Source organism: Anomaloglossus baeobatrachus, chromosome 5 (assembly GCF_048569485.1).
Source record: "Anomaloglossus baeobatrachus isolate aAnoBae1 chromosome 5, aAnoBae1.hap1, whole genome shotgun sequence".
In the NCBI taxonomy this organism is placed as follows: domain Eukaryota; kingdom Metazoa; phylum Chordata; class Amphibia; order Anura; family Aromobatidae; genus Anomaloglossus; species Anomaloglossus baeobatrachus.
In genome coordinates, this window is record NC_134357.1 from 131785686 (window position 1) to 131793512 (window position 7827).

Consider the following 7827-nt stretch of genomic DNA (forward strand, 5'->3'; position numbering starts at 1 on the left):
ATCTATCTATCTATCTATTATCTATCTATCTATCTATCTATCCTATAGCACTACATAGTGGGTACTGGTGAATATTGGTGCTCTAGGTCCTAGAAATGATTTATGCTGGTGCTTTTATTTCTGGTTAGGGTTGATTGATTTGCTCAGTTCCTAGCATCAGACTTTAAATTACTTTTTTTCCCTTCTCTCTCTTCTACAGAGAACTTTTCAATCCAAAAATTTACACTTCAAAAAGATCCCCGCCTCAGTGCGGAAATTTAGAGGAAAATAAACTTTCCTCTTTCCCAGAGAGAAACTAGTGATAGTGATCTGAGGACTTGCTTCATTTGTTTTTACCCTCCAGCATCAATATCACTAATGTACGTTATATCTGCGGATCTCAATAATCATACTAATCATCATCATCATCATCACTGTGGCTTGTAGATTTTTTTCCTATGACTCTATTCTTTTAAATTTAGTCAAATTTTTTACAACTGTTTGAAAAATGACTATTTAATGTACAAGCTCTCTTTACTTTTTATCTTATCTGTCAAATCTGCCACTCTGCTTTTATTCAAAGCATTTTTTCTCATTTTCTTTTGTCAAATAGTCAGACGTATATCTACTATGCAGGAGCTATAGCCCTTCAAAGTTATGTATTCCATTCATCTTTAATATATTATCATTCAGGGCAATGTTACTAAACAAACCTCACTTCTCATTTAAATAAACAAGCTTCAGGGAGATTTAACATGAAGATCCATATGGAGGTTTCCACCTGCCTGTGTTATAAAATAGTGTGGACTAATGAAACAGATAGTCATCCATGGCATAGTACACTGAGAGGGCCACAGCTACAGACATTCCTTATATTATGCCACATGATTATTCTAGAAGGGGCATAACTGTGTTTTCTATCTATCTATCAATCTATCTATCAATCTATCTATCTATCTATCTATCTATCTATCCATTATCTATCGAGTAAAATATAACATTGGGCATGTATCTCAATAAATCTCTTTTAATATATAATATTTATTAATATTGTAAAATTTGTTAAATTTACTTATTACTAAATAAAGCTACATCTAAATAATAGATTGTAAATTAATTTATCACAATTGGATATTGTACACACACACACACACACACACACACACATATCTATCTATCTATCTATATATATATATATATATATATATATATATATATATATATATATATATATATATACTTTTTTATATATATATAAATATATATATATATATATATAAATATATATGTGTGTGTGTGTGTGTGTGTGTGTGTGTGTGTGTGTGTGTACACATACACATAGTTTATTCTTTATTTTTTTAGGGGTTTTTTGCCCCATTTACTTCTGTTCAGGGCCCAAAAAAATGCAGGAGACTGGTGTAAGACCCTGCGGAAGACAGAATTTTTGTTCAGCTTCTGGTACAATACGGAGCACCACAGGCTGCAATTTCACACTCCACAGCACAATTACCCTAAGGCTATCCCTTCCTTCTCTCATCCCAGACCCCCTATTTCCTTTGCTCTTAATACCACTGCATATGTGATCCCAGTGTATTCAGCATTGGGGACTTAGGCTAAGGTACTGCTGGAAAATAATCACACGGAAGAAAACTGGGCCAGGCAGCTGTGGAGGGCACGATGGAGTTCCTGATATTCTTCTCGTGTAATTCTGTGTTGCCCTAAAAAAGGGACACATGGGCCACGCGTGTTCTCTTTATATAGAACCCGACATTTAACCTCTTCTCTAAACAAGGGGCATCTCCACAAACACACAAAACAAGAGGGGAAAGACCCTCACAACTGGAAAACCATTGTATACACACAATCACTAGAGTGAAATATTGTCCCTCTGTTATATATATAACAATGACATGGACATCGCTGGCCATGTACTGGGACCAGTAATATACTTGGGTTTCTACTGGCGGCCTCACACAACAAGGGCAATTTGTGTTCTCTGACTTTCCATTGCTAAAAGGAAGCAGTGTGGTTATATGTGCTCTCCCCATAAAAGTGCAAATGAGTGAATTATCCGCCTTATTAAAAGCCCCTTTTAATCAGCAGTAATGAAGGATCCTCCTCCTGTCTCCCATTCTGCCCTTCCAAGGTTACAGCGCCCCAGGCCCTAACACTAATGTTCCCATATCCACAGAAAAATAACATTTATATAACCTCATAGGGAAATGTGGGACAAAGTGGTGGAAACCGCAAAATACCAATACACTATCTATCTATCTATCTATCTATCTATCTATCTATCTATCTATCTATCTATCTATCTATCTATCTATCTATCTATCTATTGATCTATCTATCTATCTATCTATCTATCTATTGATCTATTTATCTATCTATCTATCTATCTATCTATCTATCTATCTATCTATTGATCTATTTATCTATCCCTCCATTCGTCTATCCATCTAGTCTATCTATCTAAGCATCTATCTGTGTGTGTGTGTGTGTGTGTGTGTGTGTGTGTGTGTGTGTGTGTGTGTATATATATATATATATATATATATATGTATATATCTCATCCATTTCTCTACTCTCACATATTCATACATATAGTACTGTATATATATATATAAAATATAGAAATACATATATGAATATATATATATATATATATATATATATATATATATATAAAATATCCACTTCCTTACTTTCACATATTCATACATACAGCACTGTATGTATATATATATATATATATATATATATATTTTTTTTTTTTAATTTATATTTATATATATATTTATATATATATATATATATATACACATATATGTATATATATATATATATATATATATATATATATAAATATATATAGTATCCATTTGTGTTATTCATATATAGTATATAGATATAGATACTTATATAGTTCTAGAGGATATTCTATGGTGTGAGAAGAATTGACTAATACATTGTTTTAAACGATGTTTGGTACTGTTAATTTGTAGTAAAATTAAAAAAAATAACAAACAAACAACAGATTTCTAACAATGAAAAAATATAGTTTCTTTAAGGTTTAGAGTACACACACACACACACACACACACACACACACACACACACCACACACACACACACTTTAGAATATACTTTTACATTTGCTTTCTCTTACTTTTTGTAAAGGCAAAAGCTCTTTAGATTTTTTTTTCTTTAATAATGATTAACCCCCTTTGAAAGTGAAAAAGACCAAGTTTGACGTCTAATTAAAAGGGGTTTGTTAGAATGGCAGGGAGTCATTCATCTCCAGCATGAGCTGTTAATGGCCTCTGGGTTTAGTGAAAGAGAGAAGAGAAGGATGGAGGGTGAGAGGGATGATGGGGAGAAGGGTGATGAGGAGCACTGGGGCAGGAGATTTGGAGTGAGTGCAGGTAGATAGAAGAAAGCGCTGTGAAATATTCTGTATCAGGCAGAGAGGTGCCAGGACGTGAGTGAGAGGAGGGGAGGGAGTGTGTACAGTGATCAGCCATCATATCCTCCCAGCAAGCTGAGCCTGGGGAAGGATGATCAGAGGTCTGAGGAAGGAGAGGCAGAACAGGCAGGTGGACACAGCCTCCACACTGCGGGACCAGGCGCACATCTGGACACTGCTCTGATAAGGTTTGCCTAAACTATTTATTTCCTCTATGCTGTCTACTAGCTCATATCATCATTAATATTCACTCCATGCTGCTCTATGTCCCTCACAGGTCTGACCATGACACCTCTCAATAAAAGCACCCCCTGCTGCTGCAGAACACTATCCTGTCTGTCTGTGATCCACTACTTATGTAAGTTCTTCCTCTGTACCATCTAACATAATATGTACAATATCTATTACTGACGATTCATAGATGATTAGCCGCATGTTGGGCTTGTAATCTTATCCAATTGAACGTTAAACAAACTATCTATCTATCTATCTATCTATCTATCTATCTATCTATCTATCTATCTATCTATCTATCTATCTATCCATCCTTCTATCTATCTATCTATCTATCTATCTATCTATCTATCCATCCTTCCATCTATCTATCTATCTATCTATCCATCTATGTATCTATCTGTCTATCCATCTATCTATCTATCCTTCTATCTATCTATATATCTATTATCTATCTATCTATTATCTATCTATTAATCGATCATCAATTTATCTAGCTATCTATAACTATTATCTCTCTATCTAGCGATCTATCTATCTATCTATCAACTTTCTACCTATCTTTTTATCTATCTAAATAAGTTTCTTATTCTTTCAAAAATACAAATAAAATTTGTTACAAACTAAAATTAAACGAAAGCATAACAAAAGTAGCTAAACTATACTTATAATAAACAAACAACAGTAATGTCAACAATAGCCTTAACAATAAAAACAATGCCAGTTATTATGTATTGTAAAGACGAAATAAACATTAATATATGATTGCACTTGTGATTCTTACTCTTTTCTATGTAAATACGTTTAATAATGTTAAAAAAAATCACAATTGTTTTTATTTTCATTTTCCTTGTAATTTGATTTCACTGTATGTGATTGTATTTGGCCCTGGCGTGAGCAGAATAGGCCCCTCTCAGGACCCTTTAGCTGATCTATTATAGAAGTAGGAGGGGAAGGAGTAGCAACTTCTGTTTTAATACATCAATTAATATAGGCAATTGGTGTTGAGGTTTGTGCCCCTAGGCTCCCTGTATGTGGGTGGGAGGAGAGGGTCAGGCAGACCATTTGCTAATTCTTTATCCTTAAAATCCTGACAACAAGCCACTTAAAGAATAAAAGGGAGATTGAATGTCGGATTTCAACGGGAATCATATTAGATGGTGTTTAGAAGGAGTTACGTTACTAATCAGATAAGGGGACATACGCATAGACTGCAGGTTAATCTGTACAAAAGTAAATCAAAACGAATCAATGAAGAAATGATTCACCGTTAAACACAGTGATGTATTAGAACAACCCTTTAAATGTATGGAAAATTCTACTGCATACAATAAAACATCAAAGCCAGGTATTAAAAAGGATGCGAATCACACATCATCCCTGGAGTTGTCAGGACACTGAGGTCTGATCTTGTCAGTCTAGTCAAATCAGCACATAATAGGTTAATCTTATTTCCTAAGTTTCATAGTGACGATGAAAAGTTTGGCTGGACTGTATCTGTGAAGCTCTTCCACTGCATGTCACTAGAGCCAAGAGAAAGAAGGAAAGCTGCACACAGCTCACATGTTCCAGCAAATATAGCCAGGCAGCAGGATAATAACCCCCTTCCCAGATAGCCAGGCACCAGGATAATCCCCCCCCCAGCCAGGAACCAGAATAATACCCCCCCCCCCATAGCCAGGCACCAGGATAATAGACCCTCTAGATAGCCAGGCACCAGGATAATACCCCCCCCCCCCCCCCATAGCCAGGCACCAGGATAATAGCCCCTCTAAATAGCCAAGCACCAGGATATTCCCCCCCCCCCAGCCAGGCACCAGGATAATATTCCTCCCCCCAGATAGCCAAGCACCAGCATAATAGCCCTCCTAGATAGCCAAGCACCAGCATAATAGCCCTCCTAGATAGCCAAGCACCAGGATAATACCCCCCCCCAGATAGCCAGGCACCAGGATAATAGCCCGCCTAGATAGCCAAGCACCAGGATAATACCCCCCCAGATAGCCAGGCACCAGGATAATAGCCCTTCCCCCAGATAGCCAAGCACCAGCATAATAGCCCCCCTAGATATCCAGGCACCAGGATAATACCCCCCTCATAGCCAGGCACCAGGATAATAAACCCCCTCAGATAGCAATGCACCGGGTTAATACCTTCCCTCCCTCTCCCTAGATAGAAAGGCTCTGGACAATGTACATTATACAATATAGATAAACGTATAAAATACACAATAATATTAATATAGGATAGTGTATAATATAGCTGGGCACAAGGATGATAGCCCCCACCCCAGATAGGCACAGGATAATAACAACTTCCCCCAGATAGCCAGACTCTGAGTAAATCACATTATACACTTTAGAAAAAGGAGCAGAAAAGTATATTGAAGTGACCGATAATATAAATAGAATACAAAACGATAAACTATACAATAATATCAATAGAGAATAGTGTATAATAATATATCAGAAGAGCAACTTTGTCTACCAGCGTGGTATAAAATGTATTGGAATAGCACAATATATTAGAGTGTGCTAACAATACAATACAATACTAGTAAATATTAGTTTAGGATATTATTTGATGAGTCAATAATTATGGATAAAAATAAAATATCAGTAAAGCAAACTGAAGAATGATATAATGTTATCATTGCAATGATGCAGTGAATAGTAATATATGATTGAAGAATAATATAATGGTATATCAGGAAAGCAGAGTGTAGAATCGTATAATGAAATATCACTGTAGCAGAATGTACTATCAATTATTAGTGCAATATAATATAAATGTATAATATCAAAACAACAGTTTATAAAATATAGGAAAATTACAAGTAGCACAGTGTAATATAAAATATCAGTGTAACATTATATAGTATAAAATAAAATAAAACAGTGTAGCATGGTTTAAAGTAAATGCAACTGCAGCTTTGCGTGGTACAATATATTACACTACTATATTATATATTAGTGTAACATAGTGTAGTGTTAATAATAATTTATTAAATATAATAATAGCATAATGTAGTACAATATAAGATATTGCTGTGACAAAGTGTAGTGTATTAAATTACCATATTAGTGTAACATTGTGCAGGATAGCATGATTTATATTATTAACATTACTGCAAATATCAGTGGTATAATATTACAGTATAATACTGCATGGTGTAATGAAAAAATCTCGTGATGGAAGAAAAGAGAAAAAAACATATTTTATATATATATATATATATATATATATATATATATATATATATATATATATATATATATATATGTATATATATATCAATGTTATAGGGTGAAAGGTAATATATATATATATATATATATATATATATATATATATATATATATATTATAGTTTTTTGGCTGACGATCGAGTCACCCCTCATTATTGTAGGGCGTAAAGTAGAATAATGTGGTTTTGCAGCTGGTCCCCATAGATGGGACGGTAGGAGAGGGAGCACTGAGGAGTCCCAGGCAGTCTGATCCCATTAGCTCTGTCCTTGGGTTGAATATTTATACGGTCTGCGGGGTGAACAGATGGACTATCAATTTAATTTCATCTAAAACACCATCAGAGATTGATTTTCTACTCGCTTTTAATTTTGCCATAATTAATTGTATCATTACAACTGTTTTCTATTGATCTCCCTATTTAAAGCTGAAATGCAAAGGGGATTTCACCAGATCCTAACAACACACTCAAAAGGAAGAAGAGGAAGAGGAGGGAGAGAGCTGCTAAGAAAGTTTACGTGGACACAACAATTAGGATTTCTCCTAGTGTTTTCTTAGCACCACTTGGGAGTACAGACAGAGAATATTTATTAAGATCCAATGATTCACAAAGTAAAATTGCACCATGTATTCACAAGCCAGCCACCATCTATGTACTGATTCCAACACGATCTGCTACAATGTGTCAACACTTTTACTAAGTATTGTCACTTTATAATTGTTAATGATACATTAAAAATAAAATATAATCTAAAATCATTGAATTACATATTTATTATTTATGAAATAATCTTAGCATTTTTATCATTTGCAAAGGCAAGTGTGCGACATTACAAAAACTGCAGTGTAAGATAAAGAAGTGTGAAAACCTGAATTATAAAAATAGGTGTCCTAAAATAA

At 34.5% G+C, this 7827-nt stretch overlaps 1 long non-coding RNA gene across 3 annotated transcripts in view; it reads left to right on the plus strand.

Moving 5' to 3' along the window:
• The first annotated feature begins 3326 nt into the window (after window positions 1-3326).
• LOC142310976 (uncharacterized) overlaps window positions 3327-7827 on the plus strand; it is a 5567-nt gene continuing 1066 nt past the window's right edge. For all 3 annotated transcript variants that reach the window (XR_012754226.1, XR_012754227.1, XR_012754228.1), the window contains exons 1-2: window positions 3327-3636; window positions 3726-3806. This is a non-coding gene — a long non-coding RNA (uncharacterized LOC142310976). The remainder of the gene's footprint in view (window positions 3637-3725; window positions 3807-7827) is intronic.